This window comes from Carcharhinus amblyrhynchos, chromosome 12, assembly GCF_965287045.1.
Source record: "Carcharhinus amblyrhynchos chromosome 12, sCarAmb.v2.hapA, whole genome shotgun sequence".
NCBI lineage: Eukaryota > Metazoa > Chordata > Chondrichthyes > Carcharhiniformes > Carcharhinidae > Carcharhinus > Carcharhinus amblyrhynchos.
The window spans coordinates 89730471-89749049 of record NC_137335.1 but is presented as its reverse complement, the minus strand read 5'-3'; positions in this window follow the sequence as shown (position 1 = coordinate 89749049).

Here is an 18579-nt window from a genome sequence, read left to right as displayed (position 1 = left end):
TTCTTTGGTATTGGTGCAAACTGCCATTGGATCAGGGGTCTCTGCCCTGCTGTACGACTGATCTTTGGACTTGTTTCAGATCCATTAAAACAGGCAACAATGTTAGAGGAAGAAGCCATTCTGTGGCACTGGCCTTTCATTTCAGGCTATTAACTTGCCCCGTATGAAAGGGACAATTTTACCCGAATGTGTTCAGCAGAAACTGACGGAAACAGGTTCTGTCTGATTTTATTTCCATTCCGGTCGATGTACATTACTCAAACTGAAGCTGTAGTGTGTGTAACATTCTGATATTTTACAGAAGAATCATCCTACAACAATCTCTGTACTTCAGATCCCGTTGTGTTAATCCTCGCTATCATTCTGGCCTCGGTTGTCTTGTTCTGCGTTGCTCCTCTCACGGGTTATCTTGTGAAAAAGAGGTTCTGTTCAGCAAGGAACTCCACACCAAGGTAAATATGATTCATATTGTGCCTGTTGCTGTAACTGGACAGGGGCACGATTTTTAACTTGCTGCTTTTAGTGAGGAGTGACTTTTCCCTTGTAGCGTACAGTTCACGGGGAGTGACCTGCTACTGATGAGAGCCACACATGTCCAGATATTCAACTGGTGCCAGTCATCTCCAACTGTCACAGCATCACACTGACTCCAGCACTGACCAACAGGCACCTAACTGCTGCTGAGAGTCAGGAAGGTTTGAACAGTTAAAGTACGAAACATCACCCTCAGGATATAAGTGCTGGATAATTCCCCACCGAGTCCACCAAATGAACTCGATCAGAGCGCTGGTTTCATGCCTGTGTCTCGCTCGCTGCACAGTCCCTCATGATGCTCAGACCAAGTGAGAACAGTTCGAATGGACACTCTGTGTAAGCAGCCTCCTTCAGCCATTACCCTCCCCACAAGGAAACAATCCAATCATATTTACCCATCCTGATCAAGCTTCCCAGCATGCCTTCTGATTTTGGTCAAATTCTTTGTGTTATTGCTAGAGCAAGTTCTGTTTATTTAGGAATGAATCGATCGATCTTGTTCATCCGTGAAATCTTCCATAAAAAACTCAGATGGGAAATCCATGTTGAAAAATCTAAACTGCATCTCCACCCAGAGTGTGAATATTACAGCGCTGTTCTGTGGTAAAGCCTCAATGAAGCTAATGTGTGGCATTTCTTTAGGGATCCTGATGGAGACCAGAACCCTGTGTCCGCAACAGTGGATAGTAAGTAAACTAATTCAATCATTATTGCAAAGTTTGGCAGGAATTACTCTCAATCCCAGATGTCCCTTTGATGTTGATAGTTTTGTGATGTAATTAACTTGCTCATAATTTGACCAATTCATTGTCTGACTGACAGAATTTCCTGTTAAAGGTTGTAAATCTACATCCTACAGAATGAAGATGGCAGGAGGCTGCCCCCAGCCTTGTCGCTGCACTGTGAAACACCCCCTCAGTCTGGCAATGCTGCAGCCAGTGGCTCCAAAGAGATAGAAACTTCCAGAAAGGAACAGCCTCCTCTGTGTCACCAGCATGTAGTGATCATGCCTTTGTAGATGGAGCACATTGTCCGTTCACAGAGGGATTCCTCGGGATAGAGAAGGGTCAGATCTGACCCAGTAAAGAGTTTAAAGATGGTGAGGTTTTGATCGAGAGAAAATCTATTCCCTCTGGTGAACGGATCAGTAACCAGCGATCATCGATTTCAAATCACTGGGTAAAGATCTAGAGGGCAGATGGGGAGAAATGAGAGTTGTCGGGATGTGGAATACTCGAGCTGGGAATGTGGTGGAAGCTGATTCCAGAAATAATGGGAAAAGAGAGTTGGACAAGTGCTGGAGGATGAGGAATTTCCAGGATTGTGTATAAAAAGCAGGAATGTGGGATGAAGCACAATGGTTCTGTTAATGAGCTAGTACAGGCTGAATGGGGCGAATGGCCTCCTCCTGTTGTGTGAGATTCTGATTTGGATGATGAGTTTTTGAAGACAGTGCAGCTGATGGAGAATAATCCCCATCTCCCCCATTAGCTTCACTCTGAGAAAACTGCCCAAGGTGACACGGGCATTTTTCAATCGCTCTCATTCCAAGTTTAAAAAGCTCCATCTTTCCGTGGATCTATTCGGAAGTAACATCGTTGTGTTTCCTTTTAGATAAAACCCAGCGCAGCAAACGAGGAGCAGCTTCTTCTGCCTTGGTAAGGAAATGTCATCCAGCTGTTGTGTTTTACTGTATTTTTCATACTTCAGCTTTGCAAACTGCTTCCAAAATAGGCAGCACATTGTATTCCACAGGAGCACCATCCATATTACTGTAAGAATGACAAATCATTGCAGTGTTACAGACAGGAGAGTGAGAACAACCTGCACTGAGTTCCCCACACCACCTGTCTGTCAGCAGAAGCACTTTTCAATTCTTTTTGAAGAATGTGGCGGCATCTTTTCCAAATCCTTTGGTTTGTGTGAACCAATTTCCAAAGAAACTGCAGGAAACTCGAGTTATCATTAACTCCGAAAGTTAACTTCAACCTGGAGAGGAATGTTCACAACTTCCCATTCCAGCACATACACACCCCCTGACACCCACCTTCACACACACACACTGACCCACACTCTCACACATTCCCACACATAAACCCACACACACACACCTTCACACACACCTACACACATACACTCACATACAACATCAAACAAACCCACACACAACCCTTCACACACACCCCCACTTACACCCTCACAAACACATCCTCACACACACACACCCCCTCAAACACAGCGTCACACTCACACTCAAACCCATGCACATGCACCCCGTCACATACACAACAACCCACTCACTCACACACACACGCACCCTCACTCCAGTCCAACGTCGGCAACTCCACATGATAGGTAAGATGGGTATAGAGGGATTGGGCTAAACAAAGACAATTGGGACTAGTTCAGTGGTAAAAACTGTGTAGTATGGACAAGTTAAGGCAAAGGGCCTGATTCCATGCTGTAAACTACTATGACTCAATGACACACACACACCCCATCATGCAGAGACACCCCCCTCACTCATGAGGAACTATTGGGAATAGGTTGATCAGATTCACCTGTACTCTGTCCTTCTCCTGGCTGCTGCCTGACCTCTGCTTCTCTGGAGGAACTCCATTCCGACCCACAATGCACCCTCAGTAGAGGGAAAGCTCTCCCTCCCGTTGTATCAAAGTGAGAATTGGAGATGTGTGAAAGAGATGAGATTGCTTTCACGGGATGTGGGTGTCGCTGGTTCGGCCAGCATTAATGAATGGCAGGACACTGGAAGCTCAGAGGGACAGATGGATTTTGGAGCACTGACTCACAGATCCCTGAAGGTGACGGAACACGTGAATAGGAGAGTTAAAAAGGCAAATGGGACACTTGCTTTTATCTCTGCATCCTCCTCACAGATCACCCTCTCACTCTCTCTAACAGAGAACCGCAGGGACTGTGGCCGTTCAGAATTCCAGCTCAGCACCAGGGAGGTGGAGGCAGGTTGGATCGAGGTATTGGAAAGGGAATGAGATTGATATCTGTAAAGAAAGAATGTGCAAGGCTGTGAGGATAAGGCAGGGAGTAGGACTGGGTAGAATTCTCCATCAGAGAGTCAGTACAGACCCGATGGGCTGAAGGGCCTCTGCCTGCACTGGAAAGTTTCTGTGAGAGGTTGTGTTTGTAATGAACTGTAATGATGCACGTTACAGACTTTGTCAGGAACACAAAGGGAGATTATTCATTCGGAAACACTGTGCAAAGGCCGGCAATCCCCCGGCTGTCCCAGTCCCTACACATCGTCAGACTGTCTCTGTGGAAGGTAGGACTCCAGCCCGTGGGGTGATGACCCACTCTCTGTCTCAATCAGTGCCTCAAGGCAGGTGACCCTCTGCTGCTGTGTTCCCTTTAAAGGGACAGTCACCACATGTACTTTACCACTTGCTGAATTAAAGTGTTTTAGAAATCAGCAAATTCATGGAAATATAAATGTCTCCAGATTACAATTCCTGACCCTTTGCCATGAGGATTTATTACTTTCCCATTTTTACAATGACTCCTTGATCTAATCTTTACCGTTTACATCTTGTTACAGAAATTGGAAGATTCTCCAGCAGACTTGAACTCAACGTACATGGTAAATACCTCTCCCCACAATGCACTGGGATATGTCTGAGGATCAACATTCACCACATGCTCAAAGTTTTCCGCTTTCTGTGATCTCATTGGTCCCAAGTATTGTATTGACAAGTCTATCCAACCAATCACAAGCAATGGGAATGGGCTGGGTGACTGAACAAATATCCAATCATGTTGGATTTCCCACTGGATTCTCATGTCATTGGCTGAGTGTGCTGGTGAATTACTATCTCCACTTTCCAATCTCATTCCTGTCCAATCCCAGCCTCACACCATCACCCATTCCTCCCCAAACCACAGGGATAAACCTCATTATCTCCCCCTGGAGCAGCACAGACTCTCTGCTCTCATTCCCAATCCCCTGTCTCCATGATCACTGCCAACCTCACAAAGCTGTGGCCACTCTCTGTGTCGCACAATTCTCAGAGAGAGTGAGAACCCTCCATTAATATTCCTCCTCTCACAACCTCCAAACACTTCAAAATCCTTTACACCGAGTGAAGAGCTTTGGACGTGCAGTCATTGTTGTTTAGGATAGAAAGGAAACAATTGGAACACAGCAAGAACACAGGGAGAGCTCTGCTGCTTTTAGAATATTAAATCATAAATATGGGGTAAGGATTCACTGCGCCCCCTCCAGCCTGCTCCACTCGTCAACACAACCAAGGCCAATCTTCCCCCTCAGATCCACTGTCCCAGCCATTCCTCAAACCACTTAATTCCCAGAGAGACCCAAAATCTGTCCATCCCAGCCTTCAATTCTCTCATCGATGGAGCACCCACACCCTCTGGGGTACCGAGTTCCAAAGGTTCACAACCCTTTGAGTGAAGGCATTGCTTCAAAGTCGTGCTGTGAGATTCAGCACATTCACCTGACAGAGGGCCTCGGTCTAACACCTTGTCCAAAAGACTGCCCTTCTGACACTGCAGCACTCCCTCGGTACTGCACAGAAAAGGCAGCCTGGGTGATAGAATCAAATCTCGAGACTGGGGTTTGAAGCCACAATCAGCCTCAAATTCAAGCTTGCTTCCACTGAGCCAACACATAGGAATTCGGGAAGCTGTCCATCCAAATAGAGTCAAATAAATTACTGTCACCTTGAAGGGAATGTTATTAGAATGTAAAAATATTCCAAATAAGCTTCTCATTGTACATGTTACTGGATCACAATCTCTAACATGTCTCCATTTTCTGTTAGGCATTACAGCAAAGACGTGAGTCGATATACAGTGACCTTAAAGGTATGTTTCTATTCCATTTCAACAAGGTTCAGGAAAAGCAGCTGATTTAGAACCACAGAATCCCGACAGTGCAGAAAGAGGCCATTCAGCCCATCGAGTCAGCATGACTCTCTGAAAGAACGTCTCACCCATGCCCTTCTATCAGCCCTGTTCCTGTAACCCTGTGCATTTACCATGGCCAATCATACACATCTAACCTTTACAACTTTGAACATTAAGGGGCATTTTACAATGAATTATCAGCCTAGAATATCAAGGGTCGGAGTCTTAGCTGGGTTGAAGAGCAGAAGAATCTTGGGGTCCGGGTCCATATCACTCTTAAATCGGCCTTGCAGGTGGAGGATGTGGTCAAGAAGGTGTATGGTGTACTGGCCTTCATTAATCGAGAGATTAAGTTTAGGAGACAGGAGGTAATGCTGCAACTTTATAGGACCCTTGTCAGACCCCACTTGGAGTACTGTGTGCAGTTCTGGTCGCCTCACTACAGGGAGGATGTGGAAGCTATTGAGAGGGAGCAGACGAGATTTACAAGGATGTTGCCTGGATTGGGAGGCATGCCTCATGAAGATAGGTTGAGGGAGGTAGGTCTCTTCTCCCTGGAGACATCGGCTGAGAGGCAACCTGATAGAGGTTTATAAAATGTTGAGAGGAATAGATAGGGTGGATTCTCGGAGGCTATTTCCCAGGGCTGAAATGGTCGCTCTGAGAGGACACAGGTTTAAGGTGCTGGGAAGCAAGTATGGAGGAGATGTTAGGGGTGAGTTTTTCACTCAGAGGGTGGTGAGTGAGTGGAATCGGCTGCTGTCGGTGGTGGTAGAGGCGAACTCGCTGGGGTCTTTTAAAAGCCTTCTGGATGAGTACATGGGATCTAATGGCATTGGGAGCTACAGATAGTTCTATGGCTTGGTAGGTATAGATGGGACCGGCGCAACTTGTGGGCCGAAGGGCCTGTTTGTGCTGCAGTGTTCTATGTTCTATGTTCTATAACCTAACCGACAATCCTTGGACACTAAGGGGCAATTTATCACGGATAATCCACATAACCTTCACATTTTTAGAATGTCCCGTTTTGTATGAATGGTGAAACTGAGGGAAACTTTCACTCAGAATGAACCCTTAACCACAACACTGCATAGAATTGACAGAGAGCTGTGAGTCCAGTGTGGCAATGGACCATTATTAACCCCGTGGGCTAACACACTGAATGCTGTTTGTGATATATAACAAATACAAGTACACATATACACCAGGACCTGAATATATACAAATAGGCACACACTTACAAATGTACATAGACACACAAACATCCACAAACACACATGTACTTACACACATACATTCAGTAACACGCACACACACATTTCACACCATGGTTCCCAATATGTGGAGTGGGAATACTGAACAATTTCACTTCCTACCCCCTCAGTGTTAAGACCAACTGTAACCCCGACTCCCATTCCATCTGGGAACAACTCACTCAGCTCAGGCTGGAGATAGAGTCTTGGAGTTTCTAGTCATAAATAACGGAATTACAACCTGGAGACTCTGATCAGAGGATGGGAAATGATCCTTTATTCTCACATTTGCTGCAGGATTAATTTTGGAAACTGAAGTATTTTTAATTTTGTTTGAACAGGCAATAAACAAACTCGTGATTCCTGAACTACAGAAGATAATGTTTCAGATGATCCCATTCTGAGAGCAGGGACATCGGGACCATCAGGAACATGTTTAAAACAGTGTCCTCATTTCATTGATCAACTCCTTATCCTCACATTCTCCCCACTTCCCCAATTCTACCCAGCATCTTTCCCCATTTCCCCACGTGACTCTGTAGCTCCTCACCAATCTACCTCCCTTCGCCCCATTTCCCCATTCTCCATTACGTTCTTCTCAGCAATCTATCCACCTTCTCCCTGATACACAGTCCTAACTCCTGATCTTCCAGACTAACACCCAACCCAACGAGCCATCCCGTCCCCCCACACCCTGACCCCACTTGTCTCCTCATTAAATTCCTCAGTTCCGACTCTCTCCATAAACACTCCTCTGTGATCCATTTATTCTCCCTGATCCCATGGCCCGAGGTTCACAGAACCAGCGAATGGCTACAGTACAGAATGAGGCCATTCAGCCTGGTGTCTGTGCTGACCCCCTGAAGGATCATTTCCCCAAATGTCACTCCCCTGCCTTTTCCCCGTAGCCCTGTCAACATTTGCCTTTCAGATAAGGATCCAATTCCCCTTTGAAATCCTTGATTAACCCTTCATCCACCACACTCTCTCAGGCAGCGCATTCCAGCTCTTACCCAGTCGCTGGGTCAAAAGGTTTCTCCTGGTGTCGCCATTGTTTCCTGTGATAATTACTTTAAATCTGTGTCCTCTGCTTCTCCATCCTTCCAGCAATGGGAACAGTTTCTCCCGATCCACTCTGTCCAGATTCCTCCTGATGTTGAACATCTCGATTCAATCTCCTCTCAATGTTCTCTTCCCCAAGGAGAAGAGTCCCAATTTCTCCAATCTATCTTCAGAACTGAAGTTCCTCATCCCTGCAGCCATTCTCATGGTGATTACTGACACCAGAAGTGTGGTCGGTTGGTCAATAGGATCGAGGAGGTTTGTGTGGGGCTGGAAGAAATTCCAGATGGTGTTTATTACAGTAAACTTCAGATTTCAATCTCCCTAATTATCACTCTAATTTTTAGCTTGAGTTTATTTCTCTCAGTAGTTTTAGACTCGACTATCTTAGAAAATCCAGGTGAGCAGTGTACCTCAGATTTCATAGAGCTGTGTAGAATATACACACAGAAATAGGCCATTCGGCCCATCAAAGCCTACACAATCTGTGCCCATATGTAGCAAAACTGGACAACTTTCAGCCTTGGACTGACAACTGGTAAGTAACATTCACACCACACAGGTGCCAGGCAAACACCATCTCCAACCTGAGAGCATCTAACCATCTCCCCTTGGCATTCAATGGCATCACCATCACTGAATCTCCAACTCTCAACATCATGGAGGTTACCATTCAGCAGGCACTGAACTGGACTGGCCTTATCAATACTGTGATCACCAGAGCAGGTCAGAGAGAGGGAATTTTACAAATAGTAACACAATTTCTGACTCCCCAAAGCCTGTTCTTTGACAGAAGTGATTGGAAATCCTCATGTGAAAGTCAGAGAACCAGTGGGGCCAAATTGGCTGACAGCATGATAACCGTTGGTGGACTGATAGGAGAACCAGTGCGGGGGGCGGGGGGAGTTTGGTGTGGGGGGTAGAATGGAAGAGAAATCAACAGAAATTGTTTTGATGACAGCTGTCACTTAGTTTCAGAGTGTGGGATGTCCGACCACAACTTTTCCCTTGGTTTATATGGACTGTGTGCGTACTGAGTATATTCCAGTTTAAGATAGCATTTAGTTACTTGTGTTATCCCCAACAATCTGTACATATCTGTAAAAGTCTAGCTGGGTGAAGGAATAGTGTGTTGGAGCCAATCTTTTCTTGAATAAATGTTTGATTTTTTGTTAAGAGTTGATTGGCAGTCCTGTGACTCTGTTCAGCAGCTCCATCCATGGATCCAAATAAAAAATCCATCAAACCAGCTTCCACCCTGGCCTCTGACTTGTTCAGCAGTGACATCCGCTGCATCGGAACACTTGAGCCACTTGCTGTGAGTTCCACATTCTGACCACTCTCTGGGGAAAGATCTTTCTTCTCCATTTCCCATTGGATTGATTAGTGACGATCTGATATCGATGCTCTCTCTTTTCATTCTCCTCCACAAATGGAGACTCTCTCTGTCACGCTATCAAAACCTTCCATCATTTTAAACATCTCCATTAGATCACTCATGTCCTTTCGGGAAGGAAATCTGCCGTCCTTACCCGGTCTGGCCTACATGTGACTCCAGAGCCACAGCAATGTGGTTGAGTCTGAACAATGCCTGCTGAGATGGAGGGTAGTTAGTGATGGGTAATAAATGCTGACCCAGCCAGTGACACCCACATCCCGTGAATGAATTTGCAAATAATCATTTGTCTTCTCTTTACAAGAGAAAAGAACCCTGCCCAATTATCTTTTCCTGACTGGAATAAAATCTAGTCCTGGTCTGATCTTTGTGAATCCTCTTTGTACTTTCTTCAAAGCCTCTCCATCTTCTTTCTAAAATAGTGACCAGAAATGTACACTGTGGTCCAAATGGTGAGGAAGTGAGGATTGATAACAGCTCAGTGAAACGTCACTACTTTTCAATCCTATCCCTCGAGAAATAAAACTCAGCCTTTGTTTTGTTTTTGTGATGACCTTATTGGTCTGTGTTATTCCTGTCAGTGATCTGTGTGTTTATTCTCCCAGATCCTCCCATATCTATTTACATTCTTCATTTCCAAACAATCTGAGCTCCTTATTTTACTTCCCAAAATGGAATATTGATGTCCAAGTGAATTTTCCAATAATAAATCCATGATGTCAATGTATTCATGACCTCCTGTAAACCGTTCCACACAACATTGACTCTCGCCATCACCAACCTGCCATCCTGCTCGGGTTTAGGGATAAAGGTGCTACACAAATGCAGGGTGTTGTTGTTGATCGGAGTTTGCAACAATCCGGTATCAGCTTTTGCATTTTGACCTTGCATGGGTTTGAAATGTGGTGTGAGTGAAGATAGAGGCTGGTAAATGGACAAACAAAAATAAAGTGTTGGAGCTGTGGTTTGTGTGTTCTCTCACTCTTTTCAACTCACTAATAAAACCAATCTTCAACTAAATATCCAGTTCACTGATCATCATCCTGGATTTATTCTTAATAATATTGAGTTCAGGGTGAAGCAGATTACAGGTGTATTTGCTGTATAGAAACGTGTGTATTTTATGGACATTCAGCCCCATTAGACTGTTGCAGCATTCCCATTGGATCCTGATTGGCCAGGATCTGAACTCTATTCAACTTAAAGAATGGTTTGGGTTCCGGTATAATTCCTAAAATCTGTCAGTAATTTCTAAAGGAGCTTTCAGACACTTAGTGGGCCAGCCTTTGCCTCTCCATTTGGAGCCACTGTTCTGCTCAATCACACCTTCAGCCCCACCTTTGGGGCCATTGTCATCAGTAAAATCCTCTCTCTCCCCATGGTTATTCCCCTTGGGATGAACCCACCTCACTCCCTTCAATCCAAGGCTCACAGACAGCAACGGCTACAACTGGTTTCACCAATCATTGGCATCATTGGATGGGCCACTCAGGCACCATCAGGCCCTGCTATCCCCTCCCAAAACCATTCACTACTCCAGCATCATCCTGGAATGCAAAGGAAGCTCTTTCCATCTTTTCTCCATTCACAAACATCCCCTTACATCCCTCTCCCGTCAACCCACTGGCTCACGTCCAAACTCTCTCGGGGTTCAGTTGGGGTCTGTAGTTTCCGTGTGTCTCCCCCTGTTTCTCTCCCCTCCCCCCAGGGTGGGTCCTACATTGCAGAGTATTGTGAATGATCCCAGCATCACCAGCAGTGTCAATGCTCCTATAGTTGAGCTTTAAGTGGTACTAAATACTCTGGATGTCAGGCTCCAGCTGATGTGAGGAGCCAATGAACAGCACAGTTCGAGCAGGCTGACCACAGAAACCACGGCAATGAGCAGCCAGCAAACGTGAATGTTCTGCTTCCATCGCGGTGAATGGGTGTGGGTTAAACACACGCTGTAGTGTAAAAGATTGTCAAAAGATACAGCACGATAGAGATCAGCTGCTGATATGGGTGGAGAAATGGCAGATGGAGTTTAATCCGGGCAAGCGTGAGGTGCTGCACTTTGGGTAATCAAATGTTAAGGGTAAGTATACAGTTAATGGCAGGACCCTGAACAGCACTGATGTACAGAGGGATCTTGAGGTTCAAGTCCATAGCTCCCTGAAAGTGGTCACATGTGTCGATAGGCTGGTAAAGAAGGTGAATGTCATGCTTGCCTTTATTGGTCGGGGCATTGAGTACAAGGGTCAGGGTGTCATGTTGCAGTTTATAAAGTTTTGGTTAGGCCACACTTAGAGACTTGCATTCAGTTCTATTTGCCACATTACAGGAAGGATGTGGATGCTTTGGAGAGGATGCAGAAGAGGTTTACCAGGATGCTGCCTGGATTAGAGGCAATGAGCTATAAGGAGAGGCTGGACAAACTAGGCTTGTTTTCTATGCAGTGGCGGGGGCTGAGGGGAGACCTGATAGAAGTCTATAAAATGATGAGAGGTATAGATAGGGTTGACAGTCAGAATCCTTTTCCCAGAGTTGAAATGTCTAATACGAGGGGACACGCACTTAATGTGAGAGAGGCGAAGTTCAAAGGAGACGTGGGGGGCGAGTTTTTTACACAGAGGATGGTAGGTGTCTGGAACACGCTGCCAGGGGTGGGAGTGGAAACAGAGACGATGGGGAGGTTTAAGGGGCTTTTAGAGAAGCACATGAATCTGCAAGGAGTAGTGAGATATAGAGCAAGGACAGGCAGAAGGGATGAGTTTAATTTGGCCTCATGTTCAGCACAACATCCTGAGTTGATTTCTGGTCGCCACATTACAGGAAGGATGTCGTGTGTGGAACCCTGGGAATGTGTTGCTATGTTAAGGGTGCTACACAAATGCAAGGCAGTCTTATTCATCGGAAGCCTGTTTCCATGCTGTAAATTTCTATGACTCTCTGCTTCTAACACCTTCTTTAGACCTTAACACTCCCATTCACACTCCCTTTCTCTTATTTTCCTGATATCTTTGTCAATCTCTCCTTAGCTCTGACCTATCGCTGACCTTCTATTCTGCTCCACCTCCTCCACCCCCCTCTCCAACTCTCTCCTTCATCACATTTCTATCCTTCAGTTCTGTAGAAGAGTCACACAGACTCGAAACATTAACTCTATTTCTCTCTCCACAGACACTGCCAGACCTGCTGAGTTTATCCAGAACTTTCTGTTTTAATTGGAAATTACAGTTTGTTTTGCATGAACATTGAGAGTTTTATGGTGAACATTACTGATATTAGCTTTGTGTTCCATTTTTATTGAATAAAAACAGAAACCGAATTGGATTCCTGAATTGTGTTGTGGATTTTCACTGACGGATATTTCCTTCTGTCGTGTGTGGAACCCTGGGAATGTGTTGCTCAGTTAAGGGTGCTACACAAATGCAGAGTGTTGTTGTTCAGTGTTTGCAGCAATCCGGTATCAGCTTTTGCATTTTGACCTTCCATGGGTTTGAAATGTGGTGTGAGTGAAGATAGAGGCTGATAAATGGACAAACAAAAATAAGGTGTTGGAGCTGTGGTTTGTGTTTTCTCTCACTCTTTTCAACTCACTGTAGAACATAGAAACATAGAACAGTACAGCACAGTACAGGCCCTTCGGCCCTCGATGTTGTGCTGAGGTTTGTCCAAACCCAAGATCAAGCTATCCCACTCCCCATCATTCTGGAGTGCTCCATGTGCCTATCGAATAACTGCTGGAAAGTTCCAAAAGTGTCTGACTCCACTATCACAGCAGGCAGTGCATTCCACACCCCAACCACTCTCTGAGTAAAGAATCTACCTCGGACATCCCTCCTACATCTCCCACCATGAACCTTACAGTTATGCCCCCCGGTAACATCCACCCGAGGAAATAGTCTCTGAATATTCACTCTATCTACTCCCCTCATCATCTTATGAACTTCTGTTAAGTAACCTCCCATCCTCCTCCGCTTTAAAGGGAAAGGCCCCAGCTCCCTCAACCTTTCCTCGTAAGACCTACCCTCCAAACCAGGCAGCATCCTGGTAAATCTCCTCTGCACTCTCTCCAGTGCTTCCACAACCTTCTTATAGTGAGGTGACCAGAACTGCACACAATATTCCAAATGTGGTCTCACCAAGGTCCTGTACATTTGCAGCATAACCCCACGGCTCTTAAGTTGAAACCCCTGTTGATAAATGCTAACACACTATAAGCCCCCTTCCCGGATCTATACACTTCAGTGGCAACCTTCAGAGATATGTTGAGAAAAACCCCAAGATCTACCAAATGTCTGATCAAAATGAATCACTTCGCACTTATCCGGGTTAAAATCCATCTGTCCCTTCTCTGCCCAGCTCTGCATCCTATCAATGTTTCTTTGCAGCCTACTAGAGCCCTCCACCTCATCCACTACTCCACCAATCTTCGTGTCATCAACAAATTTACTAACCCTCCCTTCCGCCCTTCCACCACCACCCTCTGTCTTCTATGAGATAGCCAGTTACTTATCCAATCAGCCAAATTTCTGATAATCCGACACCTCCTTACTTTCTTCATGAGGCTACCAAACCTTATCAAATGCCTAACTAAAATCCATGTATCCAACATCAACTGCTCTACCTTTGTCTACATACTTAGTTACCTCCTCAAAGAATTCAATCAAATTTCTGAGGCAAGACTGACCCCTCAGGAAACCATGCTGAGTATCCCGGATTATGCTGCATCTTAGCAAATGGTCATAAATCCTATCCCTCAGGACCCTTTCCATTAACTTACCAACCACCAAAGTAAGGCTAACTGGCCTATAATTACCAGGGACATTCCTATTTCCTTTCTTGAAGAGAGGAACAACATTCACCACTTTCCAATCCTCTGGCACAATCCCTGTGGACATTGAGGTCCCAAAGATTAAATCTAAAGGCTCCACTATCTCATTCCATGCCACCCAACCTATCCTGGGATGTATCCCATTTGGCCCAGGGGACTTTTCAATCTTCAGGATTTTTAAAATTGCGAACACATCTTCCCTCAGAACATCTACCTCCTCCATCCTGTATCACTCACTCATCCTGAAAAACATGGCCCCTCTCCTTAGTGAACACTGAAGAAAAGTATTCATTCAACGCCTCTCCTATCTCTTCTGACTCCATGCACAAGTTCCCACGACTATCCTTGACTGGCCCTAACCTGACCCTGGTCATTCTTTTGTTTCTCACGTAAGAGTAAAAAGCTTTGGGGTTTTCATTTATCTGCCCCCTCCGAGCTCTCTAAGCCCTTTTCTCAACTCATTCCTTGCTACCTTGTAACCCTCAAGTGACCCAACTGAACCTTGTTTTCTCATCCTTACATACGCTTCCTTTTCCCTCTTGACAAGACATTCCACCTCCTTTGTGAACCATGGTTCCCTCACTCGGCCATTTCCTCCCTGCCTGACAGGGACATACCTATCAAGGACACGCAGTATTGGTTCCTTGAACACGCTCCACTTTTCGTTTGTGCCCATTCCTGACAGTTTCTGTTCCCATTTTATGCTCCCTAATTCTTGCCTAATCGCATCATAATTACCCCTGCGCCAATTATAAACCTTGCCCTGCCGTGTGACCCTATCCCTCTCCATTGCAATAATGAAGGACACCGAATTGTGGTCACTATCTCCAACGTGCTCTCCACAAATAAATCTAACACTTGGCCCGGTTCATTACCCAGTACCAAGTCCAATGTGGCCCCACCTCTTGTCGGCTTATCCACATATTGTGTCAGGAAACCCTCCTGCACACACTGTACAAAAACAGCCCCATCTGAACTGTTCGAACTATAAAGGTTCCAATCAATATTTGGAAAGTTAAAGTCACCCATGATAACTACCCTGTGACCTCCACACCTATCCATAATCTGCTTTGCCATTTCCTCCTCTACATCTCTGTTACTATTTTGGAGCCTATAGAAAACTCCTAACAACGTGACCGATCCATTCCTATTTCTAACTCCAGCCCATATTACCTCAGTCGGCAGATCCCCCTCGAAATGCCTTTCAGCAGCCGTTAAACTATCCTTGATTAACAATGCTGCTCCTCCACCTCTTTTACCACCTTCCCCACTCTTACTGAAACATCTATACCCCAGAACTGCCAACAACCATTCCCGTCCCTGTTCTAACCATGTCTCTGTGATGGTCAGACATCATAGTCCCAAGTACCAATCCAAGCTCCAAGTTCACCTTCCTTATTCTGGATGCTCCTTGCATTGAAATGGAAACACTTCAACCCACTATCCTGTCTGCCTGTACACTCCTGTGGCCATGGAAGCTTCCTCAGTACCTCACTACCCTTAACACTCGCTTCTGAACTACAGCTCATTTTCCCATCCCCCTGACAAATTAGTTTAAACGCACCCCCCCAACTCCACAACCCCGCTTCCACCCCTCCCACCCCCCCACTACCCCCAACTCCCCACTCCCTCACCTGCCCCCACCTCCCCCACCCCACCAACACCCCCCCCACACCCCACCACTCCCCCCACCCCACGAACCCAAACCAACCCCAACACCCACCCACCCCCACCCTGAAGAGCCGTAGCAAATTTCCCTCCGAGGATATTGGTGCCCCTCTGGTTCAGGTACAAACCGTCCTGTTTGTGCAGGTCCCACCTTCCCCAGAATGTTCTCCAATTATCCATGTCAATGAAACCCTCTCTCCTACACCATCCCCGCAGCCACTTGTTAATCTGCACTCTCTCCCTGTTCCTCAACTCACTAGCACGTGGCACCGGCAACAAACCAGAGATGACCACATGCTTTACCCTGGCTCTCTGCTTCCATCCCAGTTCCCTAAATTCCTGTTTTAAATCACCGTACCTTCCCTTACCTATGTCATTGGTACTGATGTGCACCATGACTTGTGACTGTTCCTCTTCCCCCTTAAGGATCCTGAAAACACGGTCCGAGACGTCACGGACCCTTGCACCTGGGAGGCAACATACCATCCCTGAGTCTCTTTCGCTGACACAAAACCTCCGATCTGTCCCTCTAACTTTTGAGACTCCAATAACTATTGCTCTCCTGCTCTCCCCGCTTCCCTTCTGAGCCACAGGGATGGATTCAGTGCTGGAGATCCAATAACCTTGGCTTACCAATGGTAGGTCGTTCCTCCCCCAACAGCATTCAACACGGTAACTTGTTACCGAGGGGAACGACCACAGGGGATCCCTGTACTGACTGCTTCCTCCCAGCCCCTCTCACCATCACCATCTATCTTCATTCTTCGGAGTAACTGCATCCATGAAGCTTCTATCTATGACCACCTCTGCCTCCCGGATGATCCGAAGTTCATCCAGCTCCAGCTCCAGTTCCCGAATGCAGTTTTTGAGGAGCTGGAGATGGGTGCACTTCCCACAGGTGAAATCAGCAGGGACACTGATGGCGTCCCTCACCTGGAACATTCTGTAGGAGGAACATTGCACTGCCTTCCCTGCCATCCCCTCTGGATAACTTGCAGATAAAACAAGAAAAGGAAAGAAAGAGCTTGCCTGATACTCACTCACCCCCTTTAGGTTAGAGGAGGTGGAAGGGACACTACAAGTGTAGTGTCTCGGGTTTAGGAACCACCCAACTTATATACAGATCAAAATAATAGTTGGCGGAGTGGGGCTGGGGGTGCGACAGGACAGATGAGAGATCACGTGATGGGAGATAACTCTTTTTTAGTCAACCTTTGGTGCTTTCCAAAATGTTCCAAACTTGAGGGTCAGAGAGTGCAAGCTGGGCCTCTCCTCGTTAGAGTTCAGAGGAATGGGATAATCTAATTGAAGCATCAGATTCTCAGGGGGTTTGCCGAGATGCACTCTGAGAAAACATTTCCCCTTTTGGGAGAATCGAGAAGGAGGGGCAGAGTGTGAGATTAGGGGAAATGGAGTGAGGAGAAACTCCTTCTATCTTCTTGTTAATCTTTGGAATTCTCTTCTCCAGAGAGAGAGAGAGTTGGTCACTGAATATATTCAAGGCTGAGTGAAACAGATTTTTGATCAATAATTAAGTTAATGATTGTGGGAAGCAGACAGGGAAGTGGAGTTAAAATTGCCATCCAATCAGCTATAATATTATTGAATGGTGGAGTTATACCCAGTGGGCTGAAGGACTGACTCCTGCTCCAATTTCTTAGGACCTTACATTGGTTTTGACTGTCTGCCCGAACATCTCCTCAGTGTCTCAGAGTTAATTCTGTTTTAACGCTCCTGTAATGGCTTTACTACCTTTACAGCTAAACAAATGAAAAATATTACTCTCGCTGAACCTGCTACTCCAACAATTTTCCCAGTAACACTTCCCTGCTGATTATATTGTTCTTGAATTCCTCCCACTGTTCCATTTCCTCTTTTACAGCTATTTCTGAGATGTTACATTGATCCTCTCGAGTGGAGACCAATGCAAAATGTCTGTTCAGGTCATCTGCCATCTCCTTATTTTCCATTATTCATTCCCCAATCTTATGAATTTAAACTCTTTCCAGTCATTTAATTTACTGTGACAAACCAAGGACAGGCGTTAACTCAAATTCTCCAAAACAAACTTCAGTTTAGTTAGCACTTTAGATACCAAACTCAAACTTACAACAGTTGCAAAACTTCAACTCTTAACTGAACATTAACTCGAATGATTTAACTGAAAAGAGATGCTACCCATTTAGAACAAAATGGCCAGGCCCATTCCCAATGAAGATTCTGCCCTCATGGTCCTCCTCTGAAGATATTCTTCAATTGCATTCTTGTGATGGTTAATCCCTGCCTTATCATTAGAGATAAACATGTGTCTCTATTCTCAGAATGTCCTAACCTTCCAGAAAGTTCTGCAATAATCAGCTAATGGTGTAACCAGAAACCGATCACATTATCAGACCAGGCCAATGGAGTTACTGACAGAAAATTCCAGAATGCTTGGTTTAAATGGCACGGAGGTCACATAGCCATCAGCCATATATGGATACGGCAGGAAATCTCAGCATCATCGAGTCCAGTCTTATCCAAACATTCTCCCGTATTTGATCAGCACAGCAAGGGTCAGTTCACAGCTCACAGCAACTTTACAGGTTACATCTGTGTTTGATTAGAACTGGACCAAAATCCCAGCATGCTTAACTCTCACACAATTGCTCTTACAGCCAATATTGCCGTTATCATTCTTAAATCACTGCTGGAGCTGTTCTTTCTGCCTCCGCTCCAGATACACTTTCCAACAGACCAACACTCACTTTATGAGTTATTTTATTATTGAAATGGCTGTCGAAATTGTTCTCGCAGTTTGTAATATTCCTCGCTAGCTTTCACCTGTATTCTATTTCCCATTAGGCTTTTTGCTGCTTTTTGCATCCTCTCCAATCCTCTGACCTGTTATCCTTCCTTATGCAATTCTGTGCTTTCTCTTTACGTTTGATACCATCAACTAAAAG